At 41.3% G+C, this 19,465-nt stretch overlaps 1 long non-coding RNA gene and 1 pseudogene across 1 annotated transcript in view; both read left to right on the top strand.

Annotated features, from left to right (window-relative positions):
- LOC136395113 (uncharacterized) overlaps positions 1–19,465 on the top strand; it is a 75,086-nt gene that overhangs the window by 50,058 nt on the left and 5,563 nt on the right. The gene's annotated exons all lie outside the window — the stretch shown is intronic.
- Positions 15,642–16,517, top strand: LOC136393927 (large ribosomal subunit protein uL6 pseudogene; annotated as a pseudogene).

Below are 19,465 nucleotides of genomic sequence, written 5' to 3'. Positions count from 1 at the left end.
TTCACAATGTGTTTCACAATCGAAGTTATGATTGAAGAACTATTTCAAAGTTGAAGTCTCTCTGAATGCTAAAAGACCTAAGCAGCTAAGTGTCCCTCTTTCACAAGAAATCCTTTAAGCAACCTGGTAGAATGAATGTTCTGGAAATTTGGTAGCTTCTAACCTGTCTTGTAGACGTATTGAATTGGAGCAGTGATTCTCAACTGAGGGTGATTTTGTTCCCCAGAAGACATTTGGTAATGTCTGTAGACATTTTCACTTGTCACAACTGTGTGTGTATACACACACACACACACACACACACACACACACGTGCGCTACTGGCACCTAGTAAGTAGAGGCCAGGGATGCTGCTAACCATCCTGCAGTGCACAAGACAGACCTTCTGCACCCACAGCAAAAATTACAAGCCCCAAATGTCAACAGTGTTGATGTTAAGAAACCCTGAGTTAGAGAAGGTGAAAATGTGAAGTCAGTAATGATTAGGAGAGTTGTCTGGAAGCTTCTAACAAAAGGAGGGTATTAAACTTCATTTCTTGGCTTGATTTCAAGTAGATAATTATAACTTGCCTACCTAAAATCTACACTTTCATTTTCAGCAGGTATCTTTCTTCAGTTCATGCTTAAACAGGCTCAGTGTGGCTGCCTTCCTGACAACAGGGCAACATTCTATGCCTAAGTCAGTTACATGTGAGCAGGGGGTGAAAGGGCTGGTCTTGAAGTGATTTGAAACCTTTAGGGGATTAAAAGCACTAAAACAAGAAACTCAGGACATTATCATCATTATTAATTATTAGTAATATTTCAGCACTCATTGAGCCACACTCTCAGGATTCTCATAGGCTTGCCATTAGTAGAAAAGTCAAGATCAGATTCCTGACCTTTGGTCTAAACCAGATGCAGCCCAGAATTAATAAGTGAGCCTTTAAAAGCAGAGAGTGAAGGCTCTGCAGCCCTGGCTTCAAAGTGAATCTTCAGTCTTCTATTTGTATTCACTGTTCCCAAATTTAGAGTAGAGTGCACATACTTGTCTATTGCTTCAAGGCAAGAGTAAATTCTGAATTTATTAAACAGAGTCTGACTCAAGCAAACAAGACAACCCAGGAGAAGTTTAGGGCAAAGGTTTGCCTCTTCCTTCCCTCACGTTTTAAAGATTACAACCATTTAGGGTGCCAAATATAAAATCAGAAGTTGGGCTGCCTATTGATGAACAAACCAAATAACTACCTTTCTATAAGCTACATAGATTAGTTTGTAAAACCTGATTTTTCCCCCCAAGTATTTTAATGTTAAGCAAGCCTGGACAGCTACAGACAAGTATAAAAGGAGCAGGTTGGTTTATTTTTCCCTTTGTAGTTTTTTCTTTTAGGTTTATTTTCCCTTTAAAAAGATAGTATCAGTCACATCCTTAGCAACCTGGAATTTTGGCAAATGTGACTTTTGGATTGTGAATGGTGGTATATGTTTCTCTGCTTGACAATGGAGACTCTCCTGCAAGATTCTTAAAATTGTATATTATTTCAGAGTATGAGTGCTGCCTTTTATAAATAGATACAATACCACTAACTTTAATTTGATTTTTTTTTGACAGAGACAGACAGAAAGTCAGAGAGAGGGACAGATAAGGACAGACAGACAGAAAGGGAGAGAGATGAGAAGCATCAATTCTTCATTACAGCACCTTAGTTCATTGATTGCTTTCTCATATGTGCCTTGACTGGGGATGGGGGGGTGTCATGGACCAGCGTGACAAATAATTTTGTGGGTCTCAGGTGGGAAAGGTGGAGGATTAGAAAATAAAAACAGAAAAAAAAGGATGGGATCAGGAGGTCTTATGGTGGCTGATGGCCTACCAAAAAGCCCCTACATTCCCAAAAGCTTTATTTTTATAGTGTAAGGCAAAGTCAGTAGCAAATCAAAGAGATTTCTGATACAAAGTCACATTTCTGAGGCAAAGCAAGAATTCTCCCCAGTGCAGAAAACCCCCCACCATGCATAACATCTTAACTTCACAAAACAAAGGGTAAAAAGAAAGCTGCCTCCAGTCTGTTTGAGGGACATGGGGGATGGGACAGGTAGAAACCTTCAGCATCACAGCTAACGTGGAGGTGTGGGGAAGGGCATGTAATTTGCCTTTACCAACTTAATCAATCAGAGGTTGTGGGGAAGAACTTAGCCTTTAGCAACTTAATCAAGCAAGTGAGCTGGGGGGATGGGCAGCATGGACCCTGTCAGCTTACTGCCAGTCCCCACAGTCTGTCCTCAAAAAATCTAAACCGTAAGGACCCTGTCAGCTTGCAGTCTCCAACAGGGTGGCACAGCAAAGCAAGTGACCCCTTGCTCAAGCCAGTGACCTTGAGCTCAAGTCAGCAACCTTGGGCTTCAAGACAGTGATCATTGGGCTCAAGCCAGTGACCATGGGGTCATGTCTATGATCCTATGCTCAAGACAGTGACACCACGCTCAAGCTGGTGAGCCCACACTCAAGCCCAATGAGCCTGCGCTCAGGCTGGTGACCTTGGGGTTTCGAACTTGGGTCTTCCGTGTTGCAGTCCAATGCTCTATCCACTGCGCCACCACCTGGTCAGGCATAATTGCTTTTTTAATAGCGAATGCACCCACACCCTCTCACCTAGAAAATTTTAAAGGTGCTAGCTGAAGTGAGAGGCAGACATTTTAGCCATGGGAACAAAGTTTGTCTTTGCAAATCAAACTAGTGTGTCCCAGACAAAGCCTGAGACCTTGGCTTCTGGTTGGGAAGAATCACACCGTAGTAAGAATTAATATTTATTGGCTGTTTAGTATATGCAAACCTGAGCCCAAATTCTCCTATAAAATGGCTTATTTAAACCTCGCCACAAGTCCTTAAAGTAGGTTCTACTTGTAGCCTCTATATTACAGCTGAGGAAACTGAGGCTCAGAGAGGTCATGTACTTTAGCCAAGGTCATGGAGCAGAAAGACTCACTGGAATTGGAAACAAGCCATCTGTCTCTAGAGCCTTTGTTCTTGACTTGTTCCAAACAGAAAAGCATGAATAATATTAGCATATGATAATTATATAGTTTTTAAAATTGAATTTATTGTGATGACACTGGTTAATAAAATAACATGGTTCCAGTGCTGCTGTTTTGTTTTTTTTTAATAAATTTTTATTAATGTTAATGGGATGACATTAATAAATCAGGGTACATATATTCAAAGAAAACATGTCCAGTTTATCTTGTCATTAAATTATGTTGCATACCCCTTGCCCAGAGTCAGACTGTCCTCTGTCACCCTCCATCCAGTTTTCTCTGTGCCCCTCCCCCTCCCCCTCTCCCTCCTTCCCTCCCCCCACCCCTGGTAACCACCACACTCTTGTCCATATCTCTTAGTCTCGTTTTTATGTTCCACCAATGTATGGAATCATGTAGTTCTTGTTTTTTTCTGATTTACTTATTTCACTCCGTATAATGTTATCAAGATCCCACCATTTTGCTGTAAATGATCTGATGTCATCATTTCTTATGGCTGAGTAGTATTCCATACTGTATATGTACCACATCTTCTTTATCCAGTCTTCTATTGAAGGGATTTTTGGTTGTTTCCATGTCTTGGCCACTGTGAACAGTGCTGCAATGAACATGGGGCTACATGTGTCTTGACATATCAATGTTTCTGAGGTTTTGGGGTATATACCCAGTAGAGGGATTGCTGGGTCATAAGGTAGTTCTATTTGCAGTTTTTTGAGGAACCACCATACTTTCCTCCATAATGGTTATACTACTTTACATTCCCACCAACAGTGGATGAGAGTTCCCTTTTCTCCACAGCCTCTCCAACATTTGCTATTACTAGTCTTGTTGATAATAGCTAATCTAACAGGGGTGAGGTGGTATCTCATTGTAGTTTTGATTTGCATTTCTCTAATAACTAATGAAGCTGAGCATCTTTTCATATATCTGTTGGCCATTTGTATTTCTTCCTGGGAGAAGTGTCTGTTCATGCCCTCTTCCCATTTTTTTATTGGATTGTTTGTTTGTTGTTGAGTTTTATGAGTTCTTTGTAAATTTTGGATATTAGGCCCTTATCTGAGCTGTTGTTTGAAAATAACATTTCCCATTTAGTTGGCTGTCTGTTTATTTTGATATCAGTTTCACTTGCTGAGCAAAAACTTTTTATTCTGATGTAGTCCCATTCATTTATCTTTGCCTTCACTTCTCTTGCCATTGGAGTCAAGTTCATAAAATGTTCTTTAAAACCCAGGTCCATGAGTTTAGTACCTATGTCTTCTTCTATGTACTTTATTGTTTCAGGTCTTATATTTAGGTCTTTGATCCATTTTGAATTAATTTTAGTACACGGGGACAGGCTGTAGTCTAGTTTCATTCTTTTGCATGTGGCTTTCCAGTTTTCCCAACACCATTTGTTGAAGAGGCTTTCTTTTCTCCATTGTGTGTTGTTGGCCCCTTTATCAAAGATTATTTGACCATATATATGTGGTTTTATTTCGGGGCTTTCTATTCTGTTCCATTGGTCTGAGTGTCTATTTTTCTGCCAATACCATGCTGTTTTGATTATCGTGGCCCTATAATATAGTTTAAAGTCAGGTATTGTAATGCCCCCAGCTTCATTCTTTTTCCTTAGGATTGCTTTGGCTATTCGGGGTTTTTTATAGTTCCATATAAATCTGATGATTTTTTGTTCCATTTCTTTAAAAAATGTCATAGGAATTTTGATGGGAATTGCATTAAATTTGTATATTGCTTTGGGTAATATGGCCATTTTAATTATATTTATTCTTCCTATCCAAGAACAAGGAATATTTTTCCATCTCATTGTGTCTTTTTCTATTTCTCTTAACAATGCCTTGTAGTTTTCGTTATATAGGTCCTTTACATTCTTTGTTATGTTTATTCCTAGGTATTTTATTTTTTTTTTGTTGCAATCGTGAAGGGGATTATTTTTTTGAGTTCGTTTTCTAATATTTCATTGTTGGCATATAGAAAGGCTTTGGACTTTTGTATGTTAATTTTGTATCCTGCGACCTTACTGTATTGGTTTATTGTTTCTAGTAATCTTTTTGTGGAGTCCTTCGGGTTTTCGATGTATAGTATCATATCATCAGCAAAAAGTGATACCTTTACTTCTTCTTTTCCGATATGGATGCCTTTTATTTCTTTGTTTTGTCTGATTGCTCTGGCCAGAACTTCTAGCACCACGTTAAATAAGAGTGGAGAGAGTGGACAACCCTGTCTTGTTCCTGATTTAAGGTGGAAAGTCCTCAGTTTTATGTCATTTAATATGATGTTGGCTGATGGTTTATCACATATGACCTTTATCATGTTGAGATATTTTCCTTCTATACCCATTTTGTTGAGAGTCTTAAACATAAAATTGTGTTGTATTTTATCAAAAGCCTTTTCTGCATCTATTGATAAGATCCTGTGGTTTTTGTTCTTTGTTTTGTTGATATGGTGTATTACGTTAACCGTTTTACGTATGTTGAACCATCCTTGAGATTCTGGGATGAATCCCACTTGATCATGATGTATTATTTTTTTAATATGTTCTTGTATTCGATTTGCCAGTATTTTGTTTAGTATTTTAGCATCTGTATTCATTAGAGATATTGGTCTGTAGTTTTCTTTCTTTGTGCCATCCTTGCCAGGTTTTGGTATGAGGGTTATGTTGGCCTCATAAAATGTGTTTGGAAGTATTGCTTCTTCTTCAATTTTTTGGAAGACTTTGAGTAGAATAGGAACAAAGTCTTCTTTGAATGTTTGATAGAATTCACTAGTATAACCGTCTGGGTCTGGACTTTTATTTTTGGGGAGGTTTTTAATAGTTTTTTCTATTTCCTCCCTGCTGATTGGTCTGTTTAGGCTTTCTGCTTCTTCATGACTCAGTCTAGGAAGGTTGTATTGTTCTAGGAATTTATCCATTTCGTCTAGATTGTTGAATTTGGTGGCATATAGTTTTTCATAGTATTCTACAATAATTCTTTGTATATCTATGATGTGTGTCGTGATCTCTCCTCTTTCATTTTGGATTTTATTTATTTGAGTCTGTGCCTTTTTTCCTTGGTGAGTCTTGCCAAGGGTTTGTCAATTTTGTTGATCTTTTCAAAGAACCAGCTCCTTGTTTTATTGATTTTTTTCTATACTTTTTCTGTTCTCTATTTCATTTATTTCTGCTCTGATTTTTATTATCTCCTTTCTTTGGCTGGTTTTGGGTTGTCTTTATTCTTCTTTTTCTAGTTCCTTAAGGTGTGAAGTTTAGTGGTTTACTTGGGCTCTCTCTTGTTTGTTCATATAGGCCTGAAGTGATATGAACTTTCCTCTTATTACTGCTTTTGCTGCATCCCAGAGATTCTGATATGTCGTATTTTCATTTTCATTTGTCTGTATATATCTTTTGATCTCTGCGCTTATTTCTTCTTTGACCCATTCATTTTTTAGAAGTATGTCATTTAGTTTCCACATTTTTGTGGGTTTTTCCCCCTCTTTTTTGCAGTTGAATTCTAGTTTCAAGGATTTATGATCAGAGAATATGCTTGGTACAATTTCAATTTTTCTAAATTTGCTGATATTGTCTTTGTGGCCCAACATATGGTCAATTCTTGAGAATGTTCCATGTACACTAGAGAAAAATGTATACTCTGTCGCTTTGGGATGAAGTGTTCTGTAGATGTCTATCATATCCAGGTGTTCTAGTATTTCGTTTAAGGCCACTATATCTTTATTGATTCTCTGTTTGGATGAACGATCTAGAGCCATCAGCGGTGTATTGAGGTCTCCAAGTATGATTGTATTTTTGTCAGTTTTTGTTTTAAGTTCAATAAGTAGCTGTCTTATATATTTTGGTGCTCCTTGGTTTGGTGCATATATATTAAGGATTGTTATGTCTTCTTGATTCAGTGTCCCCTTAATCATTATGAAATCACCATTTTTGTCTCTGAGTACTTTTTCTGTCTTGTATTCAGCATTATTAGATATGAGTATTGCTACACCTGCTTTTTTTTGGGTGTTGTTTGCTTGGAGTATTGTTTTCCAGCCTTTCACTTTGAATTTGTTTTTATCCTTGTTGCTTAGATGTGTTTCTTGTAGGCAGCATACAGTTGGATTTTCTTCTTTAATCCATTCTGCTACTCTGTGTCTTTTTATTGGTAAGTTTAATCCATTTACATTTAGTGTAATTATTGACACTTGTGGGTTCCCTATTGCTATTTTATAAATTGCTTTCTGTTACTTTTGTATCTTGTTTGATTCTTCTCTTTTGTTTTTCTATCATTTGTTTTTGTTTGTTTGTATTCCATACTTCTTTCCTCTGTTGCTACCTTTTTTAAGTCAAGTGTTTTTGTGGTGGTTTTTTCAAGGGTGGTTACCATTAAGTAATGAAAAGGGTACCTACCATGTTCATTGTAGTACCCTATCTTATGAGTATTTCTGCACTTCATCGTCCTTTGCTACTGTTAATCTCCATCCTCTCCCCCCTTTTTTTCTTTTGTTGTCACAGTTTAAGTTTGGTTTTATTGTGTTCTTGGTGGAGCTGTTACTTGTGGTTTTGTTTTCTTTTGTTCTTTGAATCTGGTTGCAAAACTCCCTTTAGTATTTCCTGGAGTGATGGCTTTCTGATGATAAATTTTCTCATCTTTTCTGTATTTGTGAATGTTTTTATATCTCCTTCGTACTTGAAGGATAGCTTTGATGGGTATAGTATTCTTGGTTGAAAGTTCCTCTCTTTCAGGGCTTTAAATATTGGGGTCCACTCTCTTTTAGCTTGTAGAGTTTCTGCTGAGAAATCTGATGATAATCTAATAGGCCTTCCTTTATATGTTGTACTCTTCTTTTCCCTGGATGCCTTGAGAATTTTTTCTTTGTCATTAGTTTGTGTCATCTTCATTATGATGTGCCTTGGAGTGGGTTTGTTGGGGTTAAGAAAACTCGGTGTTCTGTTTGCTTCTTGAATTTGAGGCTTTAGTTCTTTCCACAGGCTTGGGAAGTTCTCGTCTATTATTTGTTTGAGTATATTCTCCATTCCATTTTCTTTCTCTTCTTCCTCTGATATACCTATTATTCTTATGTTATTCTTTCTGATGGAGTCAGACAATTCCTGTAGGGCTTTCTCATTTTTTATTATTTTTGAGTCTCTTTCTTCTTCTCTCTGTTGTGCCTCAAGTTGCTTGTCTTCTATTTCACTAATCCTATCTTCTATCTGGCCTGTTCTATTAGCTAAGCTTGTTACCTCATTTTTCAGCTCGTGAATTGAGTTTTTCATTTCTGTTTGATTTGTGTTTATAGTTTCAATTTCATTGGTAATATATTCTTTGTGATCGTTGAGTTGTTTTCTTATCTCCCTAAATTGCCTTTCTGTGTTTTCTTGTATATCTCTGAGTATTTTTAAGATTTCTATTTTAAATTCTCTGTCATTTAGCTCCAAGGCTTCCAATATATTAAATCTTTTCTCCATAGATTTTTCCACATCTATTTGTGTTACCTCTCTATCTTTTGTGTCCATAATATTCGATTTCCTTTTTCTTATTGGCATCTGAGGGTGGTCTTGTTGATAGCACTAATTAGAATTAATAAAGAATAAAAAGTAAAAAAAAAAAAAAAAAGGAAAACACCCCACAGAATAAAAACAGTAATAATTTATTATTTCCCCCTTTTTTCTTTCTTCTCTTCCCCTCCTCTCCCCTCCTTAGGGAAATATCGTGGTGACCTGTGAATTATATTATGCTAAATGGAACAAAAACTGCCTATAACGGAGGGCCTGATTTGGGGTGAAGAGTTCAAGGTGCAAAAAATGGAGTAGGGACCTACTAAATGCAATAAAAAAGGAGAAAATCTTAGACAAGCATAAAATGATTTGCTTGTAAGTGATGGTCGACTAAGAGATATAATGAGAGGGATAAGAGGGAAACAGAAAAAAGGAGAAAAAAATAATAATTAAAGAAGAAAAAAAATAAAAATAAGTAAAAATATGTTGTATTAAGTGGAGCGAAGACTAAATACAATGGAGACCTTGGGTTGGGAGGAATGCTAGTGAGTTAAAAAGCAACGTAAAAAGTACCCAAAATGCCACAAAAACAAACAAAAGAAAACCAAAAACAAAAGCAAAAAACAAACAAACAAACTTGAGTCCCAAATTAATTTGTTCATGATTGAGGACTGAATGGGAGGAAAAGTAAAAGGAGAAAAGAAGAAGTGAATAGAAAGGAAAAAATAAGAAAAAGAGAAAACCGAGGAAGAAAAAAAGGAAAAGAAAAAAAAAACAAAAGGGGAAAGAGTGAGAGTTAAGGGTTTTGGAGTGTAACCCTAAAGGAGAGTAAGGATGAAGAAAAGAAATAAAATGTAACACTCATGGGTAGTGTAGTTCAAGAAAAGGGAAGCATAAGATGGGCAGAGAATAAAAGGACCGAGGTGGAGGAAATAGAAATAATAATAATAAAGGCAATAAGATAGAAGAAACAAACAACAACAACGAAAAATTAGTGGAACAAGTTATAAAGTCTGTGGATTTTTCTTGATTTTGAGAGGTTAACTTCTTCCTTTTTCTTTTCTCTCCCTCTTCCTGGTCGGTGACTCTGTACCCCAGGCTCTGCCCCTGTGTCACGCTTAGGTAGGGATTTGCAGTTGATGGGATTCTATGGCAATGTCATATAATTGGTTTTAGTCTCGCTGGTTGTCAAAGTTTGTTGGCGTTTGCAGGGTCCAACAATGAGAGAGTTTGCTTTCCTGGAGTCTCTCACCTAGTCTCCCCTTCCTGAATTAGCAGCCTGGTGATCCAGCTATGAGGCTGCCACTGCTTCTGCCTGGGGAGTAAGAGGCTCAAAGAGCTGGGAAATCCCCACTCTATCCCCACTCAGCGCAAGGCTCTGGGTAAGGCTCTGGCAGTTAGAGCCTCCAGCGTAATCAAGCGGGGCTGGGAGTCAATTGTTGTCAAGGTGACTGTTCAGCGCCTAGCATTCAGTTGGACCACTCAACCCAGGCTTTCCACACTTTGTAGCCTGTTTTGGCTGGGAAGAAGAGGCACTAGTCGCTGCTTGCTGTTTAGATCTTAATATCTGCCAAGTCCCTCTTGTTAGCGTATATCCCTGAATATGGAGGCTCTGTCAATCAGAAGTTGCCCCCGCCCCTTTAGCGAGAGGCACTAAAAAATATTACGCCTCTTGTCTTGGATTGCTGAACTGAGAGAGATCTTATCAATTACAGCCCCGTGGGTGCGCAGATTTCGTGGGTTAAGCTAATTTCAGTAATTGGATCCGCAGCTGTGCTCCAGAAAGTATTTCAGGCTGCCTGTGCGCCCCTCCCCCAATGCTTGATTGTTAGCTTGAATGGCTGGGTGAGGTGCCCCGCCCACGGAGAGAATCTCCAGAATAGGGAAGACAGCCTTGGCCCCCTCCTGCTTGCCTTGCCGCTGGCGGTTGGGGTGCACTGGGCGCGCAGGAGAATGGGGCACTCTGGGTGTGCGGGCAAGTGGGGTGCTCTGGGCGTGTGGGCGCGTGGGACGTTCAGGGCATGCGAGTGAATGGGGTGCTCTCGGCACTGGTGGCTGGGGACTCTCACTCACAGTGCGCGGGCCGCTGGGGACGCTGGCGGTGCAAGGGAGCTCGCTCTGCGACCGGATCGTGGCACGGACGCGTGCGGTTTCTCCCGGCACGCCAGCGGCTGCTTGCAGCGCCCAGGCTGCCGCTCCCTGAGTGTGGGCGGGCAGTTGCACGCGTGGGTTGACTCACCACAGGTGTACTCCCTCCTCGGCTTGAATGAACGTCCGTGTGGTAGTTAGCTTCCTCCACACCTTCAGCTCTGACCCGTCTCTCAGATTCAAGTGATAACAATCCTTTCGCTTTCAGTGTGTGTGGAACTCCAGAATGCTCCGAGGATAAATTTTTCTGTTTCTAGTTGATAAATTTGTTGAGATTTTGGGGAGATCTGTCGGACGTGCTGCTCACAGCGCCATTTCCGTGACGTCACTAATCTTGTGTCCAGTGCTGCTGTTTTTACATTCATGATCTCTTTTGTTAAGGAGGCACAATGGTGACTAGTTTTGGAAGGTGTATCTTCATAAAGATGAGCTTTGGGAATGGCAAGATGCAGTCCCACATGCTCCCTTTCCAATGCCACATTTACAGAAGGCTGACTTGAGCAAATATGGTACCTGAAAGACCAATTGTTTATATTCTTTCTGCCCAAGATGAATTTAGGTTGGGAGGTATTTTAGATATTTTTTTTTGGTAACATTTCTTCTTCTACATGTAATGCGTGTGGCTGAGGCCAGGCAGGTCCACATTGGATTCAGGCAGACAGTAGAGAAACTGCGGAGCCGGAAAGCGTTGGGTCATTATGTTCAATAAAGTCTCACAACAGCAGAGAAGCACACAGGCAGGGGAAACCGCCTCTCAGGCAAAGAAACAGCAAGAATGACTGCTCACAGTGGCGGGCAGGCAATCCACCATCTACAATGCCCCTGAGTGCAAGCACCCATAGCCTTATATACGCCATACACACAGGGAGCTGTCACACACTCATGTACCAGTCAGGCAAACCAGCAGGTAAGCCTAACACAGCTGCCCCACACTACACTTTTCCTAAACACGATGCCATTGACACCTCCTTGAAGTTGAATTATACCTCTGGCCTTACATTGCAGGAAGCATTTTACTCATGGCTGTGTTTTTGGAAGCTAAGGGCCTGGAAGGAAGAGCATATTTATCTTGGAACTGAGACCTGAGAATTGAGTTCTTCTCTTGAACATGGCCTGAGATATATCACCTCCCCATATGGAAGTTCAACCTCAGGTACATAAGGAGCCGACTGTAAAATTTAAGAGTAAAAGGGAGCAAAAGGCATTAATTTGGATGAAAGCTGATGAGGTCAAGTACAGCAATCTATCATATCTTTACTGCTACCTCAACATCCATTCCATGACGTCTATTCTAGTTTTAAGATGACCTTTCTGCATCAAGTTTGAAACAGAACAAGTTTTGTTGATAAGGTACAGACATTGTATGCTTATGAGACATGTAGCAACTTGTTAGCATGACCTATGAGGCCCTTTGAAATTGGTCCCCAACCCTCATGTCTACCTCTAGCACCTGCCACTCTCTACTCTGCAGCTACACCAGATGGCTAAACCCCCTTTTCTCCAGGTGAGGAACAAAGCAAATCAAGGCCACATTTCAGAATTCCAAGGACTGGTTTTCTACTTCCTCAAGGCTGCAATTTTGAGTCTTAGAAACAAGACTAGGCTGGATGGTGTGGTCCCAAGATGATCAACTCAGAAAGCCCAAACCTCCCAGAGATAGAGGGAATTTAATTAAGTAAGGAAGGATGCATTTCATGCCTCCACATGGTTCATCTTTGTGGTTCTCTCATCTTGGGCTGCCTTTCTTTGTTTATCTCTGGAATTATATTTTTCTTTCTATAGCCAGTTATCTTCCAGTGAGAAGCTTTATCATCACCTTCTGGGCCCTAATCAAATATATATACCTTAAGCGCTGTCACAGCCTTAAAGGCACTAGTCAGGTGAATCTGAGCTCCTCCGAGTCCTCTGCGCTCAGCATGAGGACAGCCCTTCCATCTCCTCATCTCCCTGAGTTTCTAGAGAACAGGAATGTCTCCTTTTCACTTTTCTAATCCTCATAGCACTCAACTTAATGGTGTACATCTAGGTGTTCACTGAGTGTTTGCACATTGAATTGAATACAACCCCTAGGACTTGGATTGGCTGAATGAAAACCACTCTTGTAGGACTCCAAGATATGGGAACTTGGGTAAATTTCATAACTAAGCCAGAGTGGCCTGTCCTTAGGGGCCCATGAGAAAGGCTGCATAAAACCTGGAATTTTCCAGTCAGTCCTGGATTGAAAGAATCTATCTTGCTCTCTGAGTATACTTTATAAATCTCATACCAGCCTGACCAGGCAGTGGCACAGTAGATAGAGCATTGGACTGGGATGCAGAGGACCCAGGTTTGAGACCCCGAGGTCGCCAGATTGAGCACGGGCTCATCTGGTTTGAGCAAAAAAAAAAAAAGCCCACCAGCTTGAACCCAAGGTTGCTGGCTCCAGCAAGGGGTTACTCGGTCAGCTGAAGGCCCACGGTCAAGGCACATATGAGAAAGCAATCAATGAACAACTAAGGTGTCACAACGAAAAACTGATGATTGATGCTTCTTATCTCTTTCCGTTCCTGTCTGTCTGTCCCTATCTATCCCTCTCTCTGACTCTCTCTGTCTCTGTAAAAAAAAAAAAAAAAAAAAAAATCTTATACCAGAAGTTCCTATCTTGGGACTTGGAAAATATGATTGCTTTATCTGTGGGACATCCAGAATAACAATAATAATCACACCCAAGGAGTCAAACATTTGTTAACAACAAATATGGAGCTAAGTAAGCATGACCACACAACGAGGCAAGTAGGTGAGAGAATTTTGTAGTATTTTTATGGCTTTGTCATTCATAAACTTTATTCTAATGACTTCTTAGCCTACTTGAAGTTCTTCGTTGTGGGCTCAGTGCAGGTGTGACTTAATGAAGAAGGAAACAGGGGTCAAGTTAGCTGGAGAGCCACAGCAGAAGTCTCCCATACCTGACCTGTTTTTGGGTATAGGGATTATTCATGGTGGCTGTCAGCTCTTACTATAGACAACAATTAGAGTCCATCCTAACCACCAGCTTAACTTCTCCCAGAAAGGCCTGTAGCTTTTCCAAGTGAGGGTTATTCATTTTTTCTAGCAGCTCAAAGGACCCTGTTTACTTAAAATTATTAAGAACTGTGGACCCTGAGAAAAAAGAAGGGTTCCTGGTGACTAACTGGGCTCAAAAACAAAACAAAAAAATAACAACAACAACAAAAAAAGCAGAGCCTAGCAGCCATTTCTACACAAGGACGTCTCATTCAAATTGCACTTCACAGTGAAGCCTGCACTAAAGCTGCCCGCCTTCTTCACTGAACTGCTGCCTGCCTGCACTGTATTTCTGCCATCTGAACCAGCCCTTATAAATGAGTTCCTGGTATTCTATTTCGACCAATAGGACTGAGGCTTTTCCTGCCAATCGGAATTGTGCAGCTATATCCCCCCCCCCCCATCAACATCTTTACCAAACAATCAGTCTCCATTCTGACCAATCAGGACAGTGTCTTTTGAACCAATCAAATTTGTATGAGGATAGGCCAATCAGGGACCAGAGGCAGGAACTTGTAGGTCAGCCCTCCTCTGGCTCTGGGAGTGAACTTTCCCTTTCCATGGAAGACTGAAGACAGTGATCTCTTGGCTGGAGCTGAAACACTGAAGATATCTTGCCAGAGTAGACTGGCACAGAGAAGAGCTGCTAGCTGGAGAGAGGCTTGACCTCACGGCCTCCAGGCCCCAGGGTTACCTAACTCCAGAGACTCCTAACAGCTGTGTGGTTTCACTGTCACATTGCTTCATAATTGAGCTGTAACACTATTGAGCTGTTCCACAGCCATGCTGTCCTTATAGCTATACTGTTCTTACAGCTCAATAACAATTGAGCTGTTTGCACTAAAGTTTTCTTCTTCACTGCACCCCAAATTTGGGATTCCTATTGGCATTGAGTTGGTGCCAATGACCATCAGTGGACAGTATAAGCCCTTCATACAAGTATAGATTATTCTTTATTGTTTCTGGTAAAATGCACAATTGTATTGTATGTTAAGTCCTAAAGTCAAGGCAGAGAACATTTATAACTTGCATCTATAATCCCTTCTCTCAAGCTTCCTGGAATCTTCTTCCCTCATATTCCTGAAGCCCAGCTCTAGTGCTAACACTGCATTAGGCATTTCCTATGGTCTGCAAAATCTATTAATAGGTGAGAGAAAAGTCACAAGTGCAGTCACAATAGTTTATTACAAATCTATGATATTTTTCATGGGAGGCAGTGGAAATTGATTGGGTATGTGGAGTTTATCCTTTATCTTATTCTTATATGCTATCATTTCTCTTGTTAGCAAATCTGATAGGCTGAAGGGTGAGAATGGCCTGATGATGACTGAGTCCTCACCTGGCTAGGCTGTGGGCATCACAGAACTAAGGCTAAAGGCCAAGAAAGAAGGTGTCACAGCCCATTTGACATCCATCAGAAAGGATAAGATTGGTGGATAATTTCCAGGGATCTTGCTGCTATACAGAATAGACTTCTAGGGCAAAAAGTTGGGGTTACCTGAAATTCCAAAAATGTCCACGTGATTCTGTCATGCTTAAAAAATGTGTTTTTATCCTGGCAAAATAACACCTCACATAATTTTTACCATTTTAACATTTTTTTTTTTAAATCCTGTTTCTTTTTTTAAAAATTTTTTATTTATTAATTTTAGAGAAGAGAGGGAAAGACAGAGAGAGAGAGAGGAGAGACAGAGAGAGAGAAGGGGGGAGGAGCTGGAAGCATCAACTCCCATATGTGCCTTGACCAGGCAAGCCCAGGGTCATTTTAACATTTCTATGTTTACAGGTCACTGGCATTAGGTATATTCACATTGTTGTGAATCATTGCCATCCATCTCCAGAACTTTTTCACTTTCCCAAACTGAAATTCTGTCCCCATTAAACACTAACACACCAGTTCCCTTTTCCTCAGTTCCTGGCACCCACCATTCTACTTTTTGTTTCTATGAATTTGTCTACAGGATCCTCATGTAAGTGGAATTGCACAGTATATGTCTTTCTGTGACTGGCTTATTTTACTTGGCACAATGTCCTCAACTTCATCCATGTTGTAGCAAGTGTCAGAATTTCCTTCCTCTCTTTTGCCACATCTACCATGAGAATGAAGACCATTCACATCAGTCAGTGTGTTGACATTTCAGAAAATGTCGACTCCACTCTGAAGGGATGCAGTTATTATGAAGGCCCCAGAGGAACCTTGTGCAAAGACTACAATCACATCAGTGTAGAACTCAGTTTCTTTGGACAGAAAAAGAAGAGGCTTTGGGTTTGACAAAGGTGGGGAAATAAAAAGGATCTGGCTACTGTTGGAATTATTTTTAGTCATGTACAGTAGTGGGTTCAACTGTTGGTCCATGGACCAGTGTCTGGTCTACCAGAAATTTTGTGCCGTCTATAATCATTGGGTCTATAATCTTCATACAACATCAGGGTGGTTGACTCTTTTGCAAACTAGCACAAAATTTCTGGTGAATTGGCACTGTTCCATGGACCTGCAGTAGAAAAATACTGATGTATAGAATGTGGTTAAGGGTAGCACACTGGATTTCCGTTAGAAGATGAGGTCTATGCTTACTTCCTTATCAATGTTGTTGTCCAAGAGAATGGGTCTCTTGTGAAAATATGAAATTTCTTGAGTGAAAAATACATCTGCTGGGTTCAGATAAGGCCAGGCATTACTGGTTCAATATCTCAAGTGCGGAAAGATGAATTAACTCTTGAAGGTAATGACAATGAACTTGTATCAAATTCAGCAAGACAGAACCATTAAAAAACAGGATGTCAGAAAAATTTGGATGGTATCTTTGTTTCTGAAAAAGGAACTGTTCAGCAAGCTAATAACTAATCTCTAAGTCATCCAGCTACAGAAACAACAAGATGCTGGATAATGTCTAAGACCTATTTGTGCCATTTTAAAGATCCAATGAAAGCCTTGCATTGAAAAAATAATTTCCCTTCAGAGTTAAGGCTGAAGAATATTCCACTGTATGTATAGACCACATTTTGTTTATTCATTAATCCATGGACACTTGGGTTGCTTCCACCATTGGCTACTATGACTAATGCTTCTATGAACATAGATGTACAAATATCTTTTTGAGTCCCTGTTTACAGTTCTTGTGACCATATTCCCAGAAGTGAAATTGCTGGATCCTACAATAACTCTATGTTTAACTCTTTGAGAAACTGCCATATTGTTTTCCACAGCAGCTGTACCACTCTGACCCTCTTGGTAGTACAGTCTTTGAAGGAGGCCAGCTTGAAAATATGTGAATATTCTTCTGTAATTATCCAAGGACTTGGTGCTGAGGGTGTCACTGAGTTTTTGCCTTTGGTTCCCCATCTATAGTGGGGAGATGGTAATTATTGCTCCTTTCGGGAAAACCAGGGACTTGGGAAGTTGTTAAGAGAGACGGAGAGTAAATGTGGTTTCAAATAACCTGAATTCCCAGGGCCAGAGCTTTGCCTTCCCTTCCTCCAGCGTGAACTGCCCCTCCTGCGATGCACAAGTCAGGGCTGGGGGAGACTGGAGGCCATGTTTGCTAAGTTCTGATATGTTCTCCTTATTAGACATGGATATCAAGGCTCTTTTCTGAGGTCCTTGTATAATGGGCCATGCTCAGCCAGCAGGCCATTGCGCCTGCACATCTGATTTTTGTTTAAGTTTGCCATCTTCCTTTTCCTTTAATGCGGCAAACAGTCCCCGAGAGAAAAGTTTCTACTTAATGTCCATCAACATCCAATGAAGATTCCATTAAGAATGTGATGGCTGCGTGATTTCCTTCAGCCACCCCGCCTGACCCCGGCCAGTTCTCACACAGGCTGTCAGGAGCACTGCCAGGTTCAGAACACACATTCTCTCTCTGATCCACATCAGAGTAGAGGAGGCCTCATGCCTGCCTCTCACTGAGGATTACAAGAAAATTGGCATCCTGTCCTTTGGCAGGCTGCCTGAAGCCACACCTTGCCCCTCTGGCATTAGGACAGGCAGCTCTGGCCAGAGTGGCTCAGGAGTGCTCTGAGGAAGGCTGTTGGAGAAGCCGGGAAGTGGCGTGGCGGGTGTGCTGCTCTGGCTGCAACTCTGTCGTGCCCTGTCTTTGTCACAGCTTATGGAGGGGTCACCCCGGAAGAGCTTGGCTGTCTTTTTCGTTAGGCTGCCAGCAGCCACCAGCTGAGCCATCTACACGAAACCTCTTGCCCACACAGGATCAGCAGAAGGGAGCGCAGACTCCTCAGTGCTGACCTTGGAGCTCTCTTTAAGACGCAAGTTCCAGCCTGCACCTGACAACAATGGTGTATCTCATTTCCGAAGCATCAGCTGGCCAGTTCACTAGGCCTTGGTGGCCTGGAAAGGAGGGTTTTATCATCTGGGCAACGGCTGTGATGCAGAAGGAAGTCTACATGCTGTACCACAAATCCTGGTTCCTGGCCAGGCCTGGCCTCCTGGTGTGGCCTTTTGGGGAGGACTTGCTGTCTCTGGAGGGAGGCTCTATGGATGGCAGCAGGGGTCCTGCCCTCATTCACCTGGAATAGCACCAGGCAGAGGAGGCACTCAGTCAAGATTTGAGGAATAACTGAGTCCCCACCTGAAATCTGGCCTGGGTTGGAGAGTAGGGGCTCACCCACTGTTACAGAGTATAGACTCAGTTGGGAAGTGAGTGCATATGGAGAACCCTTGGCAGTTCCGTTTAGAGGAGGCCTTGGGCAGTATAACCAGGGCTGTTCCTCTCTTGACTTTCTCCTCTAACTGAGCCATCACTGAATACTATCTTAGAGACAGGAGAACACAGGCACCTTCCAAACAGGGGAGGGGATGACAGGGGGAGGGAGTAAGAACTATATTAAAACATGCAGAGTAAGGATGTCACCTTCTGGGTGGGTGGGGGTGCACATATTTACATATCCACACATACACCCCAACCTGCAAAGGGCACAAGCTCTTCTCACCCAACTCTTCTGCTCTCTCCTTTGCAGGATGGGCTGAATCAAAATTTAACACTAATGGTTTAGAAATCTTAGGTGGAAAAAACCCCGCAAACTGAACATGCTATTTAAAAATTTAAATTAAAAAAATGTCATTTTTAGTTTCCATATTTTGTTAAGTAGGAAAGAGCATAATTTGCAGACTTTCCAGGGAGAGAGAAAAGGTCCAATGAATCCTGACTCTTCGGCTGGAAAAGATATTGGATTTATTTACTCTTTCTTTGTGTCTGTTCAGTCATCCTACCTTATCCCAACAAGAGGGCTAACTCGGCTTGGAGAAGCTGAGCCTCTTCATTTTCCGGGATCATCACAGATTTTCCAAGAGGGAGGAGGATTCTCAGTTAACAAAACACGACAAAACAGTTCTCTGTTGCTTAGAAAACAGCTCCCTGCATGGGGTAAGAGGAGGCTGGAAGCTGGAAGCTGCGGGCGGGGCCCCGGGCTGCAGCGCGAGGTGTGACCCGCCCTGAATCACATTGCACCGACCAGCTGCACAAGCTTTTAGTGCAGTAATAAGCTTGATCTTTTTCTTCAGATACAAAGGGTACCCGCAGCGGCTCTAAGTCACGTGACCCAGTCAGGTGGTGTTGACCCAGTCAAGTGGTGCCGAGACACAGAAACCGGCTGGCAGTAATGAAATTCCAGGTTTTAAAGACACGAGCTCTATTTTTATAAAACAACCGGGACTGCGATAGAAGGTGTAGGAGTGGATTGGGTGTCTTAATCTAACTAAGAACTTTTCTTGGAGAGGAAGAGAGCCGGCAGCCATTCCCTGGTTTGTGCTGCTGCAGGCTTGCCAGTGGAGTCCTC

Source organism: Saccopteryx leptura, chromosome 2 (genome assembly GCF_036850995.1).
Source record: "Saccopteryx leptura isolate mSacLep1 chromosome 2, mSacLep1_pri_phased_curated, whole genome shotgun sequence".
Classification (NCBI taxonomy): Eukaryota; Metazoa; Chordata; class Mammalia; order Chiroptera; family Emballonuridae; genus Saccopteryx; species Saccopteryx leptura.
Note: the sequence above shows the minus strand (reverse complement) of the source record. Positions and strands in the feature narration are given on the sequence as shown.